General features: G+C 46.7%; 1 long non-coding RNA gene across 2 annotated transcripts in view; it reads right to left on the bottom strand.

Annotated features, from left to right (window-relative positions):
* Positions 1-2,413: 2,413 nt before the first annotated feature.
* LOC146351445 (uncharacterized) overlaps positions 2,414-26,715 on the bottom strand; it is a 33,405-nt gene continuing 9,103 nt past the window's right edge. The window contains exons 4-5 of one of the 2 annotated variants that reach the window (XR_014789609.1): positions 7,124-7,297; positions 2,414-3,837 (exon numbers count right to left, since the gene is read on the bottom strand). This is a non-coding gene — a long non-coding RNA (uncharacterized LOC146351445). The remainder of the gene's footprint in view (positions 3,838-7,123; positions 7,298-26,715) is intronic. The other variant, XR_014789610.1, reaches the window with a different exon arrangement.

Raw genomic sequence — 26,715 nt, 5'->3', positions numbered from 1 at the left:
CTATGCATGTTTAGACAGAAAAAAGTCCTACATAGTTGGGTGGGGAATGCTGGGAGTTGTAGGGCTCTTTTCTGTCTAAACAGGCATAGGATTGCACCCTAAGCCACTTAGCTGTTTTGTCTATCATCTGTGAACTTGCAAGATAAAATGAATTTGGGAAGTGTCGTAATATTTTCTGGCTTCCACGAACCCGACTTGTAACCTCACTTTTCTTACTAGCAAATCTGTAGTGTGGTAGAAACCATGGAGACCTGGGCTCCCAGAGCAATGGGATGGGTGAGGGAGAAAAGTGCTGACCCCTAACTAGTGTGCAGCGCCTCCAGCCCACCAGGACCCCTGTTCCCTGATAAAGGGGAGGGGGAGAAGTGAGCAACTTATAAAACAGGAACTAGAGTTAACAAGGAAGGGGAGGAAGAAACTACGGAAGACAAACATTCAGGGCTGTGCCGAACACGGTGTCATCACTCCACAAACTCAAATAGTGCTAGCAGAGCTCCAGTGAATCTTTTTGTTGCGCAAACAGTTGCCAATCGCACGCGCACAAGCCAGTTGTGCAAGCAATTGCGTAATGGTCGTGCAGCAGGTCGCACAAGCAAAAGAACGGGTTGCACAATGAGTTGCACCAGCATAATGCACCACCACAACTTTCGCAACTGCTATTGCGCAAATGTAACTCTACTTGGATTCTTCTCTTGCATGTAGTCCAGAACCTAGTTTCTGCCAGCGCAACATCATTTGTGCTAACGGAATGACACAGCTGGAGACTGCCCTCAGATAAATAAAAGATTTGAAGTACGTGTCAAAAACAATAAAATGGAAGGAAGGGGGTCCAACGATTATACAGTCCACAAGGTAGGTGATTTCTGAAAGGCTGTCATATGTTGCTCAGTCCAGGACTTAAAACTATTTATTTTGGTATAAAAAAAAAAATGGGGGCCTAGAGCCACCAATTACCATCAGCCATCTTAACAGTAACAACCACCAACAAGAGGTTCTGCTTCTTACGCTGCCTCAGGGAGGCTGATGGCCCTTCCAGTAAATATTAACTCTTCATTCCCCACAGTATGTTTAGGGGTGTATGGATTCCCCACCGTCTGTTCCAGTGGGGAATCCATGGAGTGGGAGGTGATCCGTTCCTCCCCACTGGAATCCTCCAGAGCAGTTCTGCTCCGCTCGGGTTCTGGGGGGGGGAACTGGCTTGGGGGCGCTTACCTTCCCTCCTGCCAGCCAGACCCATTCTCCTCCTCCCTGTCCCTGCCGATTGCCTTAAAAAAAAAAGTCTTTAAAAAAAAAATAGCGATGGGGGGGGGGGATGTGCCCATAGACTTATACACAAATAGCATCTTGAATCTTGTGTATAAGTCTATGTGTCCATCTGCAGCGGATCGAGACCACTTACCTCTGCTCCAGGACTTATAGGACTTACTCCAGGTCTCTGCTCCAGGCAAGAGTCACCACTCTATTTTGCATATAAGTCTATGGGCACATCCTGCTGATCGCATGTGCCCATGGACCTATACGCAAAATAGAGTGGTGAATCTTGTGTATAAGCCTATGGACACAGACTTATACACAAGATTCATGACTCTATTTGCATATAAGTCTATGGGCACATCCCCCCCCATCGCCTTTTTTTAAAAAAAGAAAAAAGACATTTTTTTTTTAAGGCAATCGGCACAGACAGGGAGGAGGTGAACAGCTCTGGCTGGAAGAAGCAGCCGAGTGCCGTTCTGCCTCCAGTCCTCCTGGAGCAGAGGTAAGTGGTCTCGATCCGCTGCAGATTTCTGAGGCTGGATTCCAAAGAATCTGGCCTCATTTGAATCCACAGTGGATTTCTCTGACATCCCTAAGTACATTTGCATGCAATTTACCACAGGGAGATAATTCATGATTTTGCAGTGAAAAAGACCAGAAATATAAAGCTTTCAAGTGAATTGGTCTATTTCGGGAGCAATCCTATGGCTGCTAGTTAGTGGCTAGATGGCCATTGGATATGTGGTTTCTGGGAACTGACCTCCCCCCCCCCCGCGTGCTGCCTCATAGGCAGCTCGGAACAGCCCCATACTCCATGCTTGGAAGAGGAGTGTGGAGCAGCCAAAACAGGGCATTCCGGGGGGTATCCTGGGGCGGGGAGGGTGGAAATGCCAGTACAACACATCCTATGTGTCATCTGGCAGCCTCCTCCCCTGCTCCATCTTTTCACAGCTAGACAGCCGAAATCGGCTGTCTAGCCAAAAATGCAGGGCAGGAGAAGCATGGAGGGAATGATCTCCTCCGTGCTTCTCCTGCCCTGCATTGGATAGGTGGTTGCCTCTGAGTTTGGAGGCGGCTGCCTATCCCCATAGGATTGCACCCCTATAGAATGTTTGCACCCCTGTTGGTTTCTTAGAATTAAAAAAAACAATCAACACTTCGACAAGATAATACCTTTATTAGGACCAACCAAGAAGTTCCAAAAATACTCAGCAAATGTTGTAGGACTCTTCTTCAGATTGGATTGTTATGTTAAACAAAATAGCAAAAAGTGTGTTTGTGTTGTGTGAATTTATTAATTAAATCTATATCCCTTTCTATATACCTCCTTTCCACTAAAATAGCACTCAAGACAGCTAACAATAAAATACGGGTGGCGGCGGGGGACAACTAAGGATGCAATCCTATGCATGTTTAGACAGAAAAGAAGTCCTACAACTCCCAGCATTCCCCAGGCAGCATGGAGCTATTTGGTGAAGTAGGTGCCCTTTAAATATTATCGTAACCATGTGTGAGCTACTTTTCTACAACCAGCTCCCATATAAGTAGGGTAACTTTAAATTTGACAAAAATAATAAAGGTGCTGTGCCTAGGGTCTCTAACCTCTGGAAACCTCTCTTGCTGCCTGCCAGGCTCCCTATCCGAATTGATGTTTAATGTATTTCTTAAGATATTAAATAGTATCACCATCATCATTTTAACTGCAAAGTGCTGTCCCCCAATGCCATCTTTATTTGTATTCAAAAGAGTAGTTTTGTGTTTTAGAGCTCAGCCTCCACCTCTGTCTTTAGCATTAGTGTTCGGGGCAAATTCCTTTTATTTTAGTCTCACCAGTTTGCCTTCTGGGAAATGCATGTTTTGTGAGTGGCCCTCCACAGCAGCCATTATGAATGTGCAACACACACACCCATGGCAGCCATTTTGTGAGAGCATCCTCAACACTCTCTCAAAATTCCAGGTATGCCCAAAACTGGTTGGGGACCTCTGGTATATATAAAATTGAATAGCCAATTAAAATATGTGTTTGGCAGGCATAATTTCCTGCAGAAACATGATGCCTGTTTGGAAAAGAACACCGCTCTTTTTTTCTTCTTTTTTTTACCCATGATAAGACTTCGGATTGTTGACACTCAGAAATGTTTTGGGTATCATTCAGAACAAATGTGTAATTTGGCCCTCGGAAAACCATTGTACCTTATTTGAATAGAACACATTTCCTTGTACAATAAGCCTGGGCAAACTGGAAGGCATTCATACTATACAAGATAAATGATGCTGCAATAATTTAACAAAACTTGAGAGGACAAGGGAAGCCCAAGCCCAAATACTTTGGAGCGTGTATTTGACTTTGCTCCAGTCCTTTGTTAATGAATAGCTGTCATTTCCTCTGAATGTCATGAAGAAACTGGTGTGACAGGAAGACAACCCAGCTTAGCTGTCACTCTTATGGCAGGATGTCTGAGTGGCTTTTCGGGAACTAGAGGCAAGTTGGAAATATAGGTGGGCACCAAGCCTGAAGAGCAGCAGAAGAGGAAGTGCTGGAATTCATTGATAAAAACCTTCAGTGTTTGTTTGTGGAGTTTTCTAAACCAAAAAAAAAAGGAAGACAGACATGTCAGTACATAGCTTGGTGAAAAAGAAAACGGAATTGTGGCCAGCATTAGCTGTAATCCTTTATGGATGGCATCTCAAACATACTATTTATACTACTAATGAAATTCTTGCCTTTATGATGAGTAAAGACAATATTTAGAGAAAGTGGGATTGATATACTGAGGGGCCAATCAGTGGAAGCACCGCACCTTAGATAGCTCCTTTAAAGTTTGGATTGGTTCTGACTGAAACCCGGAGCAGATTCACCACCTCACTGACACCGGAGCCACCAGCCTCCACTGGGCCTGTTATGATACTTTCCACCTTCTCCATGGACTCCCTCTTGGTGAATACAGAGCTATCCACTGTTGGGGGGTGGGGTGGGGGTTGCTGTCAGGGAAGTACTTTATTTTTCCCCATATGAGTGATTGAGTCACTATTCCAGCCTTCCCCAATCTGGTGCCCTCCAGATGTGTTGGACCTCAGCTCCAATAATCCCCAGCCATTGGCTTGGAATTATGGGAGTTACAGTCCAACGCATCTGGTGGTCACCAGGTTAGGGAAGGCTACACTGTACCAAACTGTCTATGCCTTAAGATCTTCAGGGGATGATCTTCTTTGTATGCCCCTGTTAGGGGAGATGTGCTATGTGATCATGAGTGAGGTCTCCTTTCCTTGTTGTGAAACCCATCCCCACAGAGTGGCAGAGAGGAACGTGTGAAACTCCAGATATTGGTGGACTGCAGTTCCATCAGCCCCAGCCAGCATAGGCAACAGTGAGGGATTATGGGAAGTGCAGTCCAACATCATCTGGAGGACCACATTTTCCCCATCCCTGCCACAGAGGCACAACTGTTGTCAACTCTGCAATCTTGGCGCAGGTTAAAACTTTTTTATTTGGCCAGGCATTTTAATTTAGGCATGTGTGTTCACCTTTTGCTGCTTTTCAACAGTTATTATGATTATGTTTGTTTATGTTTGGTTCCTTATCTTATTTTGTGCAATTTGGTCATTGTCATTTGTTTTATTTTGTATGGCTAATTGGTCATGCTTCTGTATACTACCCTGGTATCCATGAGAATGAAGGACAATTTGGACATATTTTAATAAAAAAAAAACATTGTTAACATGATCTTTGGCTAAATGGTTCAAGGGAGTGGCCCCAGTTGGCCTGCTTTTAAGCAATTAAGAAATTCCTTCCAAATGCCATCTTACAGTCATCAGTGATTTTGTCCCTTGAATAAGGTATAGAGATTGTGATGCCCAATTTCCTTGTGTTTGAATTAATTTCCTTACAAAAATAGCATGCCAAATCCCATGCCTTCGGTGCTCAAATTCATATGCATAATTGAGCTTCAATGCATATTGCCTGTGTTTCATCATATTTGCATTGCTTTGGGGCAAAAAAAAGTAAAGAGAAGCCATGCAATTCTAGAAATTAACCTTATTTCATCTCATAGATAGGGACTGATCTATTTTCTTACTCTTAATTATAATTAGACTATATGTCAGATGCAGCAATTAAATTACCAAAGCTAACAGTGGTGATTGTTCAACAGATTCTCAGCTATTGATCGTGCAAATATTTGGATACCACAGTGTACATTTGCCATCTGGGCTTTGGTGCAGGGAAGTATTTACATTCAGTTCCACTGTAGTTGCTATAAATGTACTACTGTGACATACCTCCTGTGCTTTGCCTATTACACTTCTCCCAACATGGTAGCCCTCCATGTTGAACTGTATCCTGTTGCAAGCCTTCCCCAACATGGTACCCTCCAGATGTTTTGGACTGCAACATCTCTCATCCCTGACCATTGGCCATGCTGGCTGGGGCTGATGGGAGTTTTAGTCCAAAATACCTGGAGGGCACCACATTTGGAAGGGCTGTTCTAGTGCCTTGACAGCCTTCTGATGTTTATCCCATCTCATTCAGCTGTACTGTGACTACCAGAAAAACTGACTCACAAGGAGAGATGTACAAACCCACCCTGTCCGGGTTCTCCAGGTGCCTGCCCAGCCCCTGCCCCCACTCACCAGTCCCCAGACCACACTTGAGCCCCTCCTGTGCTTAGTGAGCAGCCCGCACTCACCCCTGCAATTTTGTCGAGCTCTGTGGTTGCCAACTTTTGAAAAATAAATACACATATTTGTGTATGCGTGAAAATGCACATTTTTGTGGACGTGCATATTCCTGGATGGAATCGGGCACCCACACCATCCCTACTCACAAGTTTAGACTGGCAAGAGGAAGAATGAACCAGGGCACCTTCTTCAAGGCCTGGTTCCCTTTTATAACTGCTGTTACTAGGAGCTTATGTGACACCGTTTCTATTGAGTCCCACATGTCCTGAAAGTTGCTCTCTCCTAATATTCACCTTCCAGTCAGCTTATTTTGATATTCATCATGCAGGGGTGGGGAGCCAGCAGTGGTGGGGAGGGGCTAAAGGCTAAGGGGTAGGGCCAAAGGCAAGAGGGGTTGGCACCAAAATACAAAGAATGCTAGCATATGTTAGTTTGAATTTCTTGTGGCCAGTAACTAAGCCTTAGGAGAGCCATTTTGATGCCTGGGGGCATTGCACAAAAGCCAGGAAACCACCAAACGATTGGTAGTTGGGGGAAAGAGGGTCAGGCCAGCGGAAGGGAGAGTGGCTACCTAGGGATCAACAGAGGGCCAGATTTGGACCCCAGGAGAGACAGGTTTGACTCCTGGGTCTGAGTTCCTACAACCTTGATCCAAAGTTCATTCTATCATGCAATGCATTTAGATTGCTTTGTTACACAGCACATAGTCAAACCACAGAATTCGCTACCACAAGATGAAGTGAGGGCCACCAATTTGGATTGCTTTAAAGGGGGATTGGACACATTCCTGGAGGAGAAGACTATCAATGGTTAATAGTCCTGATGGCTTTACATTACCTCCAGCATCAGAGGCAGTATGCCTATGTACCACAGTTGCTGGGGAACATGGGTGGGAGGGTGCTGTTGCACTCATGTCCTGCTTGTGGGTTTCCTGTGGGCAGCTGGTTGGCCATTGTATGAAAAGAATGCATGGACCCTTGGTCTGATCCAGCAGGGCTCTTCTTATGTTCTTACTCTGTTAACACCCTTTCCTTTATCACTTTCCCCATTGCTGATGCTTATTCATTTTTGCCTCATAATGGCTTACCCAGGCTCATTCCCATACCATAGTTTAGTATTACATCCAAATAAGGCCATTGTATGTTTTGCTTGGACAGAACAAAATTAAATACATACATACATATATACATACATACATATGATGGCCATCCTTTGGAGTGTTCCAGACAGAGGAACAGAGGATAAGTTCAACTAGCCCCAGATGTGAGGACACAGCTTGTTCAAAGCCGAAAGGACGGCTAGCGGCCGACGGTGCTGGTGGTGAACGACGAATCCGATGTTCTAAAGATCAACACACCATAGGAACCTGGAATGTAAGATCTATGAGCAGGGCAAATTGGAAGTACTTTGGCCACATAATGAGAAGACAGGATACCCTGGAGAAGATGCTGATGCTAGGGAAAGTGGAAGGCAAAAGGAAGAGGGGCCAACCAAGGGCAAGATGGATGGATGATATTCTGGAGGTGATAGACTCAACCTTGGAGGAGCTGGGGGTGGTGACGGCCGACAGAAAGCTCTGGCGTGGGCTGGTCCATGAAGTCACGAAGAGTTGGAAGTGACTGAACAAATAGACAACAACAACAACCCACAACTATGCCTGCCATGGTGTGATGACCACAGCTGTCCCACTATTCTTGCTGAGTAAGCTCCCGCCACCTTTGAACTGTCCCTCACCTAAGGACATGACCATAGCACTTGCTTTCACATTGTAACAATCCAGTGCACTCAGCAACAATGGAAATTATCTAGATAGCTGATGCAGTAGACTAGAAAATTGAAATAAGTCAAGTATCAGGAATTTTTCATGAATATGAAATGAGTACATAAAAAGAGCCCAACTGGATCAGACCAACTAGGCCATCTAATCCAACATCCTTTTTCTGTCAGTGGCCAGACAGATATTTCCAGGAAGCCCACAACATTGTGAAGTCTGTGGCTATTGAGCAGTCCATCTGCAGGCTATCGGCATCCTATGCTGCTATACTGAGTGTAACAGGGATCTATCTGGGATGGAAACAGAAGACAATAGAAAGCCACGGGAAGACAATAGAAAGAAGACAATCGAAAGCCACGAGAGCTGTTGTCAGTTAACTTGTGGGATGAGAATTGTCCCCTCTCTTTGTTACTATACTTCTCATTTTGATTTCCTAGCATTAATGATAGGAAAACTAGGAACCTCTCCTGTGGCTCATTTCTTTCTCAGGTAAAAGCACTGCATGGTGATTTAAATTAAAAAGGAGAAGAACATTTATATATTATTAAAAGCCTGCATCACTAATAGATGAAATGGGTCTCTCATTTGCATTTTACTACAAAAGCATAACAAACTAGCAGAAGATTTGTTTTCTCCTGCATCTATATTGGCATTCCAGAGAATCCCAGCACTCCACTCCTGCTGCTGCTGCTAACTGTTGGGAAGTAAGCGAATGCCATTGGTATCTTCCTTTCTTATCATCATGGCATTGCTGTGCTGGATGTCGAAGGAGGCATTCAAAGAGATCAAGCCAAGCCACAGTGTGCTATAGTCTCCCCTTCTCTTTCCCCTGTGCAACTGAATCATAACTTGAAACTTTGCCTGTCTCTTTGTTTTTAATTTGTAGATAAAATTGAATGCCATGAGTTCCTTTGTCAGTGTTTTAAAAGCATACCATCAAGCTGAAGCCAAGTTGCCATTTCTCTTAGACTCTAACAGAAAAGTCCCCGAGAACTGTTAGAACTTAGACTCTCTCATGATACTGTTAGGGAGCAATCCTATGCCCCTAGACAGTGTCTGGGGGGACACAGGATATTCTGGATGCCTCAATCCAAGGTCGGAGACAGCGCTCTCACCTCTGACCAAGGAGTCCGAGCTCCCTGCTCCCTCGCAGCCAGCATGGAGAGAACCCTGCCTGCCGCCTCCACAAGGTTGCAAACACAAGAGGCTAGAGGAGTGAAGGGGGGGCATGCCAGTAGGTGGGGAGGGGAGGAGACTGGGCAGGCAGGGATGTTAGCTAGAGCTGTGTGCGGATAGCCTCTCAAAATTCTCCAGCCTATTTGTGGGCAGAGAAATTGGGGGGACAATTTCACTGAATTTCTCCAAGGGATAGAGATGTACGAATTGTGTACTTTGGGTGCCACTTGACTTCCGCAGTTTGCAGCCAGTGTTCCATTCCACAGTTCACAAGCCCCCGGAATTCTCCTCTTTTTTTTCTGCTCCGAAAATTACGAAGATAAATCTGTACCGGCAACCGTAATTCCGGTGCCCAGCCATCTCCATGAGTCTGCATACCTTCCGTAACAATTGCTATTTTTCGCAGATATTTACGTATTTTTCCCCCTGCCCTGACGTGCAGTAATTATTCTCAGCCAAAATGCTTCCTCTTCCTTGTAGGGGCTTCCCAAAACAAGGCTGTCCTAGGTGTGCCTGAGTGATGCACTCTTTGTTTAAAGCAACACTGTTTTAAAGAAAGAAAAAAACCTTTTAAAATGACCATGCCGGTCCTGGAGCCCTGCATGAGGTATTATTCTCCCTGCTAAGCTTTATATTTCCACATCCAGTGTTGTTGTTGATGTTGTGAGGCTAAAATGGAGAGGAGAACCAACTCTGTGCATGTCTACTCAGAAGTAAGACTTACTGAGTTCAATGCGACTTACTCCAACACATGTCAGCACCCCACTTGCCCCCAGCTCATCTTTGTATTTCCACATCCAGCTCATGATCAAACTTCCTGTTAGTTATCTCATTGGGTGACTTTGGGCTGGCCTCTAACCACTACACCGCACTTCTGTTATGAAACTCATGAAAAAGAGGCAGTATAATGGAAAGTTCTTTCTGAAGCAGCCACACTTGTACAAATGCAGCATGAAGGGAAAGATTAGCAAGCTTCTCTTTGTTTGAATAAAAAGCACACTCTGCACATGCTCAGGGAATGGACAAAATGAGGAATAAACATACCAGGGAATATGAAGAACTGTATTCTTCTAGTGTGTGTGTGTGTGTGCATGTGTAATCTCTCTCAATCCAGCTGTTCCCTGGAACCCCCCCCCCATTCACCCAAGGGTCTTCTGAAATAACTAACAGAAGGTTTGATAATGAGCTGGATGTGGAAATACAAAGCTGAGCAGAGAGGAAAACCAACTCTATGCATGTCTACTCAGAAGTAAGTCTTTTTGAGTTCAATGCGACTTACTCCTACACATGGCAGCACCCCACTTGCCCCCAGCTCAGCTTTGTATTTCCACATCCAGCTCATTATCAAACCTCCTGTTAGTTATCTCAGAGTATAAATACTTACGTATTTGTTATCGGAATATACTACACTGCATTTTTATTTATGAAAATTCCGCAAATCTTTGTGGACGACGAAGAAAAAGCCGCACGACTGCTGGCTCCACAGGACCTCGTGGTGCCGTTCCGCAGAGGATTCCGTGGCACGGACTGAAGGGAATTCGATCCCATTTCAGTAGGTGGCGGAATTCTCTGACATCCCTACCAAGGGGAGAAGAAATTCTCCAACAGTTTGTCACAGATAGGGGTCACTATTGACAGGGGTTGTAGCACAGGTTCTTTCTTTTTTCTAAGGGTTTTTGGTTTATTGCACTGCTCCTGCACATGGCAACAGAATCAACTATGCTGAGGCGTCCACTTTTCTGAAGCAGAATTTTGGATTTCTTTTGGTTTTTGAGCTTACCTAATCACCATGAGGTATCTGAGAGTTCTGTGTGTGTTTTCTCTATTACTCATCTTTCCATTGCTCTGCAGCCTCCCAGGCCACCGCTGTTCCTGAACTGAAATAGGCCCATGGAGGAATAACCTCACGATGTCTTCCTCATGATGGCTTTAACTGAAGTGTGGGAAGCTGAGGAGGCTACAGGCTGCCACAGAGATTGTTGTACCATGATTCTCTGAACACTGCATGGCCACCTCACTAGGGATGTCAGAGAATTCCACCACGGATCTCGGTGAGGCCAAATGCCAGTGCATTCGGCCCCCCAAAATCCATGGCAGAACGAAGCCCCCACCCCCCCACCCCATGAAAGGTGCGCGAAATGGAGCACTTACCTGCTGCCGTCCGCGCTGACTTGTGAATGGCGACCGCCCTGCGGCCACCATTCGCTTCCTCATCATAGCTGTGATAGGCTACGTAAATAATTACGTAGCCTATCGTGGCTAACGCAGGGACGCCATTTGCATCCCTGCAGACGCCGTGATAGGCTACATAAGTATTTATGTAGCCTATCATGGCAAGCTAAAAAAACCCAAAAAAACAGCGTATGCAAATGGTGGCAGTTACGGCGGCTGCCATTTTCATTCCCTTTTTTTTGCTGTTTTAGCCTACGTAAATATTTACATAAGCTATTACGGTGAAAAAAGGGGGAATGCAAATAGCATAGTGGGCGCTATTTGCGTTCCTTTTTCTTTCACTGTAATAGCTTACGTAAATATTTATGTAGGCTAAAACAGCGAAAAAAAGGGAACGCAAATGGCAGCTGCCATAGCCACCACCATTTGGGTACGCTGTTCTTTTTTTTCCTGCAGGCTGCCCAGCGGCCGGATGTCTGGCTGCGGGTGGCCCCGGCCAGCAGCTCCGCGGAATCTCCACGGAGTGGAGCCAGCCGGATTAGGATTTCGGGGGGAGGTGCGGAGCGCCTCCCCCCCACCGTGAATCACTCCGTCGAAAAGGTAAGTGACTTTCATACATCCCTACACCTCACAAGTAAATTAATCTCCATCGCCACTGCATAAGTAAAGTAAGTACAAGAACCCCAAACCTAGCCCATGAGAATTTCTCTGAGATTTCTTTTCATTTGAATTTCTTTTTGAAAGCATTTATTTTGTATCAAATTGAATGAGAATGGTCGAAAAAATGTGGAAGAAAGTTTTGGCACAGCACTAATATTAGCTATCCCCAGCCACCTTCAGCCTCCTTCCCTCCTGCTCCACAAAGCCTCTGCTAAGCGGGCAAAAAAACCCATCTCGCTAAAATGCAACGCACCTCCTGCTCTGCATTGGATACTTGTAAGTCTCCGAATAGAATTGCACCCTTAGAGACTCTAACAGAACTTAGGCTCTCTCATAATACTAGAACCTGGGATCATCCTATGAAGCTGAATAGTGGGAGATTCAGGACAGCTGAAAGGAAGTACTTCTTCACAGAATTCAGAGTTAAACTATTTAACTCATAGTTAATTCTCTTCCACAAGATTTAGTGATGCTGATTAGGGATGGAGGAGAATTTCTCCCCGAAACTTCGGGGGGCCGAGCGCCAACGTGTTCGGCCCCCTGAACAAGTTTCGGGGAGAAATTCTCCGCACCCCCCCGCCCCCCGCACCCCCCCCCCGGGACGGGACTTACCTTTGCCGAATGTCCCTCCCGGCGGCGGGTCCAGCCGGCGGTTCGGTGGGTGTTCGTCCGGGGCGGGAGTGGCAGCCGGTCTTTCGACGGGCTGCCGCCCCCGCCATTCCAATAAAAGAAAAAAAAACGCCCCCGTGGTAGGCTACGTGACGATTAACGTAGCCTATCATGGCTAGATCTGCAAAGTCAGCCGTGATAGGCTACGTAAATCGTCACGTAGCCTATCACGGGGGCGTTTTTGTTTTTTTAAAAACTTTGGAGTTCGCGGCCAGGCCAGGCGAGGCGCCTCCTCCCCGGCCTGAATTTCGGCCAGGCGAGGCGGGAAGCCTCTCCCCCCCGGCCTGAACTTCGCGGGGGGAGCAGCGAAGTGCCTCCCCCCCACCGCGAACAAGCTTTGAGGACAGGTAAGTGACTTTCATCCACCCCTAATGCTGATGCCCACCACTTTGGATGGCTTTAAAAGGGGATTGGACACATTGGATAAGGGTATCAGTGACTACTAGTCCTGATGGCTCTATGCTACCTCCAGTATCAAAGGCAGTATGCCTATGTACACCAGTTGCTGGGGAACATGGGTGAGAGGGTTCTGTTGCACTCATGTCTTGTTTGTGGGTTTTCTATAGGCAGCTGATTGGCCACCGTATGAACAGAATGCTGGACTACATGGACCCTTGGTCTTATCCAGCAGGGCTCTTCTTATGTTCTCTTCTTTTGTTAAGTGGTACCTTTGCTTCAGCCTGATAGTACATTTCTTAAAACTGAGCTTTCTGCTCCAAAAGAAAGATCCAATGCCCATCAAAACAGGAAAAAATGCCCACCCGTTTTCATTTAGTAGGCAGTGAATTCTTACACCTGTACTGAATGTAAGATTATTTGGGAGAGTAACTATAACAGTAGTTCAATATTGGAGGTAGTTTTTGTGGGATGTGGTTTTATATGCCAGGGCAATGATTATGTTTCTCGGATGAGCGGTATCTTATAGAATCATAGAATAGTAGGGTTGGAAGGGGCCAACAAGACTATTGAGTCCAGCCCCCTGCTCAATGCAGGAATCCAAGTCAGAGCATCCCTGACAGATGGCTGTCCAGCCTCGTCTTGAATGCCTCCAGTGTGGGAGAGCCCACCACCTCCCTAGGGAATTGGCTCCATTGTCGTATTGCTCTAACAGTCGGGAGGTTTCTCCTCATGTTCAGCCGGAATCTGTCGTCCTGTAACATAAGACCATTATTCCATGTCCTGCATTTGGGAATTATTAGGGATGTACAAAATTGGCCTTACCTGGCTCCGCCGGGTTCCACTGGGAGGGGAGGTGCTCTGTCCCTCCCCCCGGAATCCTGACTGGCCGGCTCCGCTCTGCAGGCATTCCGCGGAGCTGCCGGCCAGCTCCACCAGCAGCCAGACATCCGGCCGCTGGCTAGCAGGGACGCAAATGGCGGCGGCCATAGCCGCCGCCGTTTGTGTCCCTGTAGTCAGCCGTGATAGGCTACATAAATCTTTACATAACCTATCACGTCTAACTTAAAAAAAAAAACGCACGTACGCAAATGGCGGCGGCTATGGCCGCCGCCATTTGCGTTCCTTATTTTTGCCCGTCTTAGTCTACATAAATATTTACGTAGACTAAGACAGCGAAAATAAGGGGAACGCAAATAGTGTAGCGGACGCTATTTGCGTTCCCCCTTATTTTTGCCGTCTTAGTCTACGTAAATATTTACGTAGACTAAGACGGGCCAAAATAAGGAACGCAAATGGCGGCAGCTGTAGCCGCCGCCATTTGCGTACACGCGTTGTTGTTGTTTTTTAAAGTCAGACATGATAGGCTACGTAAAGATTTACGTAGCCTATCACGTCGAGTTTTTTGTTTTTTTTTAACCTAGCCATGATAGGCTACGTAAATCTTTACGTAGCCTATCACGTCTTTTTTTTTTTTTTTACACCGGAAATGGTGGTGGCGGCAGCCGGTCGGAAGACCAGCCGCTGCAGCTGCTGCCACCGAAGCTTCCATCAGAGCCGCCGCTGCCCGGAAGATCTGTCCCAGGTAAGTCTCGTCCCGGGGGGGATCCGCGGGGGGGGCGGGGGGCAGGCCGTTCCGCCACGGAGTTCGGGGGGCTGAATGCACTGGCATTCGGCCTCACCGAGATCCGTGGTGGAATTCTCTGCCATCCCTAGGAATGATGGAGAAGACATCCTGACCTTCCTCTCTGTGACAACCTTTCAAGTACTTGAAGAGGACTATCATATCTCCCCTCAGTCTTCTCTTTTCAAGGCCAAACATGCCGAGTTCTTTCAGTCTCTCTTCATAGGGCTTTGTTTCCAGTCCCCTGATCATCTTTGCTGCCCTCCTTTGAACCCTCTCCAGTTTGTCTGCATCCTTCTTAAAGTGTGGTGCCCAGAACTGGACACAGTTCTCCAGATAAGGCCTAACCAGTGCTGAGTAGAGGGGAACTAGTACTTCCTGGGATTTGGAAGCTATGCTTGTATTAATGCAGCCAAAAAGAGCATTTGCCTTTTTTGCAGCCACATCATATTGTTGGCTCATATTCAGCTTGTGATCGACAACAATTCCAAGATCCTTCTCGCTTGTAGTGTTGTCGAGCCACATATCCCAAGGGATGGTGGAGAAATCCTCCACAGACCCCAGTGAGGCTGGATTCAAAGGAATCCAGCCTCCGGAATCCACAGCGGAAGGGGGCACTCACCTCCCCCTCCCCCAGAATCGGCTGTGAAGCCGGCTTCTCTCCGCAGCTGGCTCCATATAGCCAGCGATACGGCCGCCATTGCCATGCCGTATCGCTGAGGAGGAAGCAATCCAGATGCAAATGGAGTAGTGGATTCCATTTCCAGCTGTAAAGCTCTTAAATACAATGGCTGTATTTAGCTTAAACTCAAGGCTTTACGGCCACAAATGGCATCCACTATGCCATTTGCAGCCATGGTTTTTCCTGCGAGAGGCTAGCCTATCGGGTGAAAAACCACAGACGCAAATGGCATAGTGGACACCATTTGCGGCCGTAAAGCCCTTAGATTAAGCTAAATGCAGCCATTTATGGCTGCATTTAGGTTAATCCAAGAGCTTTATGGCCACAAATGGCATAGTGGATGCCATTTGCATCCGGATTCCTTCCGCAGCGATATGGCACGGCAATGGCAGCTGCATCGCTGGTTATATGGGGCCGGCTGGCGGTTCCGCTGAATCACCGCAGAGTTCAGCCAGCCCAGCAGGATTCTGAAGGGAGGAATGGATCACCTTTCCCCCCTCCACAGACCCCTTCCCCCAGAATGGAAGGTAGGGGTTTCATACATCCCTACGTATCCTCTTGTAACTGTGCATTTGGTTTCTTTTTCCTAGGCACAGAACTTGGCATTTATCCCTATTTAATGTCATTCTGTTCTTTTCTGCCCAGTGCTCCAGTCTATCCAGATCACTTTGAATTTTGCTTCTGTCTTCCAAAGTATTAGCTATCCCGCCCAATTTTGTGTCATCTGCAGATTTGATCAGCATTCCTTGCACCTCCTCCTCCAAGTCATTAATAAAAATGTTGAAGAGCACTGGGCCCAGGACTGAGCCCTGCAGTACCCCGCTTGTTACCTCTCCCCAGTTTGACAAGATCCCATTGATAAGCACTCTTTGAGTCCGATTCTGTAGCCAACTGTGGATCCACCTGATCATTGTTTCATCTAGCCCACTTTGAGCTAGTTTGCTCATCAGGATATCATGGGGCACTTTGTCGAAAGCTTTGCTGAAGTCAAGGTATATTATGTCCACAGCATTCCCACAGTCCACAAGGGAGGTTACTTGATCAAAAAATGAGATCAGATTTGTCTGGCAGGATTTGTTCTTGACAAATCCATGTTGGCTTTGAGTAATCACTGCATTGTTTTCAAGGTGCTTTATAATCTGCTCCAGAAGTTTCCCAGGGATTGATGTCAGACTGACTCGTCTGTAGTTCCCAGGTTCCTCCTTTTTACTCTCTTTGAAAATAGGGACAACATGAGCCCTCCTCCAGTCATCTGGCACTTCACCCATCCTATGATTTCTCAAAGAGAATAGACAGTGGTTCTGAGAGTTCTTCTTCCAGTTCCTTTATTACTCTAGGGAGCAGTTCATCTGGCCCTGGAGATTTGAACTCATTCAAAGTAATTAGGTGTTCCTTGACCATATTCCTATGGATCTCAAGCTGCAATCCTGCCCCTTCATCCAGTACTTTGCCTTTGCCAGGAGTGTCATAGACCCACTTTTGGGAGAAGACTGAGCCAAAGTAGGAATTGAGCACTTCTGCCTTTTCTTTGTCATCTGTTATCATTTTGCCATCCTTACTTAATAGTTGAACCATTTCTTTCCTCTGTCTTTTACTCTGCATGTGGCTGAAGAAAACTTTTTTTTTGCTTTTAGCTAGGGATGTATGAAAGTCACTTACCTTTTTGCAGATGTGATTCACGGTGGGGGGGGAGGTGCTCTTTACCTCCCCCCGGGATCCTTGAGGGGGGGGAGGCAATCCAGTCCTCCCCCCTGGAATCCTGCCCGGCCGGCTCCGCAGAGCAGCCGGCCAGGGCCGTCCGCAGCCGGAGTTCTGGCCACGGACGGTCTGCTGCGGACGCAAATGGCGCAAAAGTCCAGCCAGGCTGCCGTGATAGGCTACATATTTATATAGCCTATCATGGCAAGTCAAAAAAAAAACAACAACAGCGTACAGCGGCCGCCATTTGTGTTCCCTATTTTTCGCTGTTTTATCTTATGTAAATATTTACATAGGGTATTATGGCGGAAAAAAAGGGGAATGCAAATAGCACCCACTACGCTATTTGCGTTCCCATTTTTTTTCACCGTAATAGCCTACATAAATATTTATGTAGGATAAAATGGCGAAAAATAGGGAACGCAAATGGCAGCCGCCGTAGCCGCCATTTGCGTACGCGTTGTTTGTGTTTTTTTGCTTGCCGTGATAGGCTACTTAATACTTCCGTAGCCTATCACGGCCTCCGCAGGGACGCAAAAGGCGTCCCTGCATTAGCCATGATAGGCTACATAAGTATTTACGTAGCCTATGACAGCTATGATCAGGAAGCGAATGGCGGCCGCAGGGCAGCCGTCATTCACAAGTCAGCGTGGACGGCAGCAGGTAAGTGCTCCGTTTCGCACGCCTTTTGTGGGTTGGGGGGCGGGGGCTTCGTTCCGCCACAGATTTTGGGGGGCCAAATGTACTGGCATTCAGCCTCACTGAGATCCATAGCAGAATTCTCCGCCATCCCTACTTTTAGCATCCCTCGCTAACCTTAGCTCGTTCTCAGCTTAAGCCTTCCTGACGCCATCCCTACAATTCTGTGCTATTTGCCTGTACTCTTCCTTTATTGCTTGGCCTTCCTTCCACTTCCTATATGTGTGTTTTTTTTTGTCTTCAGGTCATCTCTAAGTTTTTTGTGAAGCCACATTGGCTTCTTCTGTTGTCTTCCACCTTTTTTTCTTGTTTGAATTGTTTGTAATTGTGCCTTGAGTATTTCTTTTTTAAAAAACCCATCTTGGACTCCTTTTCTCGTTAGAGTCACTTGCCCTGGGACCTTATCATTGTTCCGAGTTTATTAAAAATAGCTTTCCTAAAATCCAGGGTACGAGTTTGGCTACACTCGGCCTTTGATTTCTTCAGAACCAAGAACTCAAGTATAACATGGTCGCTTTCCTAAAATCCATGGTACGCATTTGGCTACACTCGGCCTTTGGTTCCTTCACAACCAAGAACTCAAGTATAACATAGTCGCTTTCCCCCAGAGTTCCTGTAACTGCTACTCTATCCACTAAGTAAGTCATCTCTTGGTTAGGATCATTTCAAGGATAGCCTATCCTCTAGTTCCTTCCTCTACTTTCTGTAGGAGGAAGTTATCTGCCAAGCAAGTCAGGAATTTCCTGGAGGGGCCATCTTTTGCAGAATTTGTCTCCCAACAAATATCAGAGAAATTGAACCATTACTACTACTTCATGCTTCCTTGAAACATTGGCGATTTGCTTTTCAAAAGTTTCATCCTCATCTTCTCCTTGATTAGGTGGCGGTAGTAGACTCTGACCACCATGTTCCTTTTATTATTTGCCCCATAACCTAGATGCTCTCGATAGGGCAACCAAGCTCATCCTCCTGTATTTCTGTGCAGATATATGTATTTTAAACATATAGTGCAACCCCACCTCCCTTTCTGTTCCTCCTGTTCTTTTTGAACAAGTTATATCCTTCAATTGCTGTATTCCAGTCATGAGAGTCATCCCACCAAGTCTCAGTTATACCTATCAAGTCATAATTTCTCTCCGTTGCGGTGCATGAGCCTTTGTCCACTGTTACCCCCAACTTTACTTCTCCCTTCCCCATGGGAGTCAGTTTAAAGCCCTCCTGATAAAGTTCTTCATGCTGTGGCCAAACACATTCTTCCCAGCCTTTGTGAGGTGCAACCCATCCCTTGCCAACAGTCCATCTTCCAGGAAGTATAGCCTGTGGTCCCAGAATCCAAATCTCTCTTGTCGGCACCACCTTCATAGCCAGTCATTCACCCAGAGCATTTCTCTTTCCCTCTCCATCCCTATTCTAACTACTGGAAAGATGGATGAGGAAATTATCTGGGCCCCAAAGTTCTTGAGTTTCCTTCCCAAAGCTTCAAAGTCTGACATGATTTCTTCGTAGCTCCGCTTGGTGGTATCATTTGTTCCCACATGGATGAGAAGAAAGGGGTACCTGTCAGTGGGCTTTATGAGTGCAGGCAACCCTTCAGTTACATCTCTAATCTGTCCTCCCAGGAGACAGCATACCTGGTGAGTCCATGGGTCTTCGCAACATACTGGTTGATCCCACGCAGCAAGGAGTCTCCCACTACTACTACTCTTCTTGTTGCTGTAGGACTTGGTTTCCTTGCCTCTGCTTGACTGACCTTCAGCCTCTTACTCTCATGCAGGTTCCCCTGTAATTCTTCCTCTGCAGGCTGTCCTCCAGTCTCATCCTCAAGTACCTGGAAATGGTTCCATAACTCCACTGCTTCCACTGGTGCAGAGAGGCTTCTAGTCCTTCTGCTCCTAACTGTAGGGGTGGACGAAAGTCACTTACCTGTCCTCGAAGATTTCCCGCGGTGGGGGGGAGGCGCTTCGCTGCTCCCCCCGCGAAGTTCAGGCCAGGGGGGGGAGGCTTCCCGCCTCGCCCGGCCGAAATTCAGGCCGGGGGGGAGGCTTCCCACCTCGCCCGGCCGAAATTCAGGCTGGGGAGGAGGCGCCTCGCCTCGCCCGGCCGCAAACTAAACAGTTAAAAAAAAAAAAAGTCCCCGTGATAGGCTACGTGATGATTAATGTAGCCTATCACGGCTAGATCTGCAAAGTCAGCTGTGATAGGCTACGTAAATCGCCACGTAGCCTATCACGGGTGACTTAAAAAAAAAAAAGCGTGTACGCAAATGGCGGCCCCCATAGGGAGCCGCCATTCGCGTTCCTTATTTGGTCGCTGTAGTCTACGTAAATGTTTACGTAGACTACGGCGAAAATAAGGGCAACGCAAATAGCATTTACGTAAATAAACATTTATGTAGACTACAGCGACCAAATAAGGAACGGGAATGGCAGCTCCCTATGGGGGCCGCCATTATCCGTACGCGCTTTTTTTTTTTTTTTAAGTCACCCATGATAGGCTAAGTGACGATTTACGTAGCCTATCACAGCTGACTTTGCAAATCTAGCTGTGATAGGCTATGTTAATCGTCACGTAGCCTATCACGGGGGCGTTTTTTTTTTTTCTTTTATTGCAATGGCGGCGGCGGCAGCCGGTCGAAAGATCGGCTGCCGCCCCCGCCCCTGACGAAGACCCGATGAACCGCCGGCCGGACCCGCCGCCGGGAGGGACATTCGCCAAAGGTAAGTCCCGTCCCGGGGGGGGTGCGGGGGGCGGGGGGGTGCGGAGAATTTCTCCCCGAAACTTGTTCGGGGGGCCGAACACGTTGGCGCTCGGCCCCCCGAAGTTTCAGGGAGAAATTCTCCGCCATCCCTACCTAACTGTCACCCTTTTCCAAGGAGTATCCTCTACTGCATTTTTCCTCACCTCAGCATTTCCCACTTCTGCCTCAGCTTGCTGTTGCTCTTCAAGCTTCTGTTCTTCACTTTGCTGCTGTAGTCAACAGACGTCAAGAATCCTTCCATTATCTGATTCTGCATCCATATGGTCTATATACAGCCATGTTCACCATTATAATTAGCTTATCTGAATACCTACTGAACACTTAAAATTGTTTTGATCTCTTTCGAAGCCTGTGGCCTCAGAACAGTCTGTGCTGATCTGCCAAGGCTTTTGCAGAGGAGATTCGTTGGAGTCTAATTTGGCACGTACCACAAGTAAACTTGCAGAATGGGCCCACAAGACACAAAGCAAGTTTCCCAGTCTTCTAGATTACTCTTAAAACACCCATCATCTGGTCACATGGAACATATAAGCTTCTATCCCTTGTTGGATCATGTTCTGTGACATGGATAAAAGATACAATTCAGGACTCTGTATTTGTACACCCTCAGCATCAAATGTAAAGTATGGTATCTGGTGCAGATTTTGGCATCTTTAGAATCTCTTCCTTTTGATATTTTTTGAAAAGATGTTTCTAGTCCTTATCATTCTGGAGGAAAACTTAGAAATACATGGACAGTATCTAATAAGGACACAAGCTGAAGGTTAGGAAAGCTTTCAGCTGATTGTGGGGGGGGGCAGGGGGGCTCTCAAGACCATTACTTCCTACATACCTCCTACAGTGGCTACCATTTCTTCCTCCCCACAACCTGCACCCTAAAGGCATATAATTCATTCTGATTTCAAACTTTAGGCTTCTTTGAGAGGATACCAGTAAACCTCACAAATCTAGGGGACAATTTTCACCCTTAAAAAATCTAATTGTTGTGAATGCCCAGAGAGCTTCAGCTATTGGGTAGTATAGAAATGTGTGTGTGTGTGTGTGTGTATATATATGTGTATATATATATATATATATATATATATATATATATATAGAACAACAACAACCATGAACCTACTTAGATATTAAGATCATCTTTTGATCCCTTTGTTGGTTCCCCTACCTTCAGAGGTGAGATGGAGCCTTCTCAGTGCTGGCACCCCATCTCTGGAATGTTCTCCAGGAAAGTCCACCTGGCACCAACCCTAATGGCTTTTTCAGTGCCAGGTGAAGTTTTTTTGTTTTTTCTTTACCTAGGCATTTTAGATTTTCTGTTTTAGATTTGTACTATTAACCTAGTGTGAGTATTTCTATTTTGTCTTGCTGCTCTGCCATTTTTACCATGTTGCTTTAGTATTTTAATGGTTTCTGTACTGTTACTGACTCAGCCCTTTGGGACTGAAGAGAGTGATGCCAAAATAATGATGATGATGATGATGATGTAGGAAGCCTCTTTAAACGAGATCAGACTATTTGTCCATCCAACCCAGTATTGTCTGCTCTGACCGGCAGCAGCTCTCTAGGGTCTTTGGCAGAGGACTTTTCCATCACTTGCTACCTGATCCTTTTCACTGGAGGTGCCCAGGATTGAACCTGGCACCTTCTCCATGAAAATCCTGTGTCCTTCCAGTGAGCAATGGTCCCCCCCCTCTGTTTTAGAATCTGCCCCACTTCAAAATGCAAAGAATGCTGCAAAGGCCGCTCAGGAAAAAAAAATGTCAAACACGTTAATCAAGGAAACAACAAGAGGGGAAGGCACTTCTGTGTCCCAAAACAGAAGAGAAGATATTCTCAGGTGACTGGGGGGGGGGGACTTTTTACTATGCATAGTAAAAAGTTTTTGCCAGCACCCGAGAATATCTTGTCGCAGGTAGGGCTACAGACAATAAACTGTCTGTAGCCCTACCACCTAGACCTCCCAAAAACATAGCTGAAGCATCTCTTTAGCTTCTCCCCTCACTGCTACCACTGCAGCTCTAGCTGCATGAGGAGGATGAGGACTCTGTGGGGTCCATCTTCATACCAGCAATTGGCAGCAGCGAGAAAACATCACATGGCATCACACAGGCAGGCCCCGTGAAAGCAGCCAATCAGAAAGGAAGCACATCATCTGGTTTTCACACAACGTCATGCCGCACCATACGATTCCAAAGTACAGCTCCCAAGATGCGCCTGGATATTGCACATGTACAAAAACCTGTATACATGGAATGAGACTTCATATTAAAGGAGAACGCTCATCTCAGCTCACGTGGACAAATCCATTACTTTCCAAGTAAATAACAAATTCACCCATCACTAATTATGTCAAAATTATTTCCACTGCAACCCACAGGAGTCCTGAGATCAGAGGAGAGTTCTTCAGCAGGGTTGTACTGGGCATTTCCACCTCATTTAGACTTGCACAGATAGCCAATAAAATTCAGATTTGTCAGTAACATTGCATACATCTGGATAAGTGTTGCATTAACCCAGCTCACAAAGGAGGAGCGGAAGGGGAGTTCTTTGCTACATGTGCCTGCCAACTCATCTTCTGCCCATGGATTATTTAGCAAATCCTCTGCATACAAAAACAGCAGCATTTCAAGTCCCCATATTCCAGCCAAGGAATGGTGAGGCTGAATGTGTGGTGGGATGATGCTTACTCACTGCATGAGTCTCATACTGAAAAGGCCAGAGCAAAGGCTAATAACTATGGCGACATTTCCTGCAAGCTCACCAAAGAAAGAAAAAGAGAGGCGGGTGCTAAATCCATTCATGTTGCCATCAACCAACCACACTCTACCCTGGTGTATTTTTTTATTAGTGATGCATAAGCATTTCTTGCTTAGAGTTTCCAGTGCCTGGCCACTAGCTGATTGTTATGTTCAGTTGTGGGTTTGTGACATAGGGCAGCAGAGCTGCTGTGCCTGCAGAGACATCTCCTTTATTTTGAACGAGGGGACAGCATTAGGCACGTGCAGAGATTCTTCCACCACTGAAGTGAATGGGGAAATCCTGCTCACTGGCAAGATTTGTGTGTGCATATGAGCATCTACTGGGCTGTTGTGCGCAGATGCACATAAGATCAGAAGTGCCAGGATCTCATTTATGCCAAGAGAGGGCAACCTTGCTTTTGTCTACATATTACCATTGGTATTAATAACTACTGTAATTCTTTTTTTCTTTTTATTTTACTGAAAGCACTCATGTCAGAAGTTAAGGTAAACTATTGGTTGTTTCTGTGGCTATACTCAGGGATTTTCTTCTGAACATAATCAGATTTAAAATATCCCCTTAATCATTAATTCAGCAGGACAGAGGGAGCACAGGAATAAACCCTCTCTGTTCCTGGAAAACTAGCATGTCATGGATAAGAGTTCTAGCCTAGCCTTCTCCTTCACATGCTAGTTTTCTTCCTACAGGAAGATTCCTTTTCTTTCATTCTTTGTGCCATGAAGGAGGAGCATAGAACATTATCTAAAGTACGTATTTGGGAACCTTGCTGAAGCTAAGGTCTGGTCAATGCCTGGATGAAAGACCACTTGGAAACACTGTGTACGCTGTCTTGTATCTGTGAATGAAGAAATGTAGCATATAAATGTAAGACAGGATCATGCAGGGAGGGCCAGCCCTACCATTAGGCAGAATGAAATGGCTGACACAGCCAGTGGATGTTGAGGGGCAAAGAGCAGTTGCATGGTGACTGAAGGATGGACAGACTCACCAGAGTCCATGCTCGGCGGGTGCTCAAGCAGCCACTGCTGCCGCTCACCAGTGCGAACCCCTGGTGGGCTCAGAGAGCTGTCTGGGAGTGTGCCTCAGGTGCCTGCCCCTCCATGCAAGCCATGCTCTTCCACACAAGATGGGGCTCTATGTTTTCGTATATTTACTGTTGCGCACAGGGTGGCTGTAAAGGGCCATTTCCACAACATTAGAGACCTCTATCATAGTGGAAATGGCCCTTTACAGCTGCCGTTGTGCACAACAGTAAATATACAAAAATATAGAGCCCCATCTTGTGTAAAAGAGGGCAGCTTGAAACGAAGACACGTGGCTGCTGGGCATGAGCGGATGGTCCAGCAAGTCCTAGCTGTTTGCATGGCGTGGGAGCAGGGGTGGCAGCTCAACAAGCTGGATTCAGCGGGGGGAGCAGCGGGAGCCCGTGCCATCCCTAGCAGTGTGTTCCATATATGGCCTGCCCTGCAGCCCCTAAGTAAGTGCACTGCCCAGGCTGCCCCGTCACCACTGCTGCATTCAGATTCAACTGCCTGCCCAACAGGCTTCAGTATATGGAATGGGGATGCCATCTTGTTCTTCAGCTCAGGCAGCAAAATGTCTTGGGAGAGCTCTGAATGCATTTGCTTCTTGTGTGAGGGAAGGATACATAAACTCTTGCATACTGAAGGCTATGGTTGCTGTATCTTTGGGATGCATGCTTTGGGAGATAATGTAAATGAATTAACTGACTGAGGTTGACACCATAGCTGCTCCTCAAATTTCAGCCAAGGCCTTCTTTATCATTTCCACCACCCCAAACTAGAAAGAGCCACTAGGGTGTTCGTGTGCTGAAACTGATCAAAAGATATTTTGAATGCAAAACCTATTGTCTGAATATGCAAGGCAAGACTGAATTCTGAATTTATGCTACCATTTTCAGGCCTTGATATTGTCAAATATCATTTGTGTTGATATTGTCAAAACTACCACTGCCATTGCCTTCACCACGCCTCCCGCTCTGCACTGGATAGTCTTCTTTCTTTTCTTTTTCTTTATTTTATTACATTTACACCTTTCTTCCATCATGGAACTCAAGGTGGCTACATGTGGTTCCCAGGTGGCCTCCCCTCCAAGCACTGACCAGACCCAGACCTGCTTAGCTTCAGCAAGGTGGCTGCCTTATGTGCCTTCAGACTAGGACCTGGGCCCTGAGTTCAGAGGCTTATGAGTATCAAGGGCGGATCACATAGGATTGCACCCTTACAGAGAAATCCAATGGCTCCTAGACAGTGTCCCAGGACCATAAGACACAGTGGATCTCCCCCTCTGTGGATGGAGAAAGAGCTCTGACCTCAGAGGAGATGACTGTAGATTCCCACCGACACCCCCTCCTGGCCCCTCCCAAACACTGTGGAAACCTGTGCAGAGCATATCCCTCTTCTGTGATCGGAACTCTGACCTCAGGAAGGGGGGAAAAAGGTGTGCAACAATTGGTCGATCCAATAGCCTCTCAAAACCCAACCACACACCCAACCCCAGGAAACATTTAGACGTGCAAGGGATGTGCGAATCAGCAAAATGTGAGCTCGCCGAAGTTCTCTGAATTTCATCTCAAAGCCCCTTCCATCCTGAGTCCATATCAGATGGCGAGCTTTGCTTTTTCCCTTTTGCATGCATATTTTTCCAAATGTACACATCAGTTAAGTGCATTGTTTAAATGTACGCATTCGTCTTCCATTGATGAAAGCATATGTGTGTGCATTTTTCAGAAGTGCACATTCTTTCCTGTGCATTTTTTAATTGTACACATGCTATCAAATGCATTTTTTTCTTAGTCTGCAATCACATGGCAAGCTCAGAAATGTAAGGACTTCGACCGCAGAATGCATCTGAGTTCGTGTTCAGTCTGGAAGGTGTGAGCTGGATGAAATCCTGATCAAAAATTAACTGAAATTAATTTCTCATATATACCTAAGACTAGGGATGGACGGACCCATCTCTGTCTGGGGCAGGGAGAGTTCGACGAGCTGGCCCGCCCCGGCTCATGAGGTCCAGACCTGCTCGGCGAGCCTCCCTGCTCATCCGCCTGCATGCTGAGCCACACAAGCCGCCCCTTCTCTTCATGACAAGGACTCCGGCAGTCAAGCCCTGGTGCTTTATGCACACAAGGACTTGACTGCTGAGTGCTCAGTGCAACCAGCCCCCAGTACTCTCACCCTGGCCTCCTCGGGAGCAGGCCAGGGTGAGAACGTTGGGTGTCGGGAGGTCACCCCTGCTGCCTTCTGAGATCCTCAGGTAGCCAGAATCAACACACAGACAATAGGGCTCTTTTCCAAGGCTTTCTTTCCATTCAACCTGATGACGCTTACAGATGCTAATTGCCTGATCCTATGAGTGAGACTTAAGAGAGCTGCCTACTTGGGGGTTCTAACTTTAGGAATTAGTTGATCTCCATTTGGAGGGGAAGGTGGGAAACCTCTGAACTTATGGGCTAGGAGGAGAGAGTCCACCCCTTTCCCATGGGGCATCAGGGCGCCGCTGTTGCCGTCGCGCCAAGCGGGCTGAGTGCCTCCTCTCAGCGCCCGCCATCTCCCACTTGACGCTGCACCGGCGCCTAGCATCCAGAAACTGCTGTTGCACCTCCCTCTCCCTGCCAGGGTCACTATCACTCTCAGGAGTGTGTACCGGGAGGGGCTCTCCCCCGGCTGCTCCTCTGAACAGCGTGCAGGTTTCTC

Source organism: Heloderma suspectum, chromosome 3 (genome assembly GCF_057233095.1).
Source record: "Heloderma suspectum isolate Gila_16-S chromosome 3, 16-S_ref, whole genome shotgun sequence".
Lineage (NCBI taxonomy): Eukaryota > Metazoa > Chordata > Lepidosauria > Squamata > Helodermatidae > Heloderma > Heloderma suspectum.
Note: the sequence above shows the minus strand (reverse complement) of the source record. Positions and strands in the feature narration are given on the sequence as shown.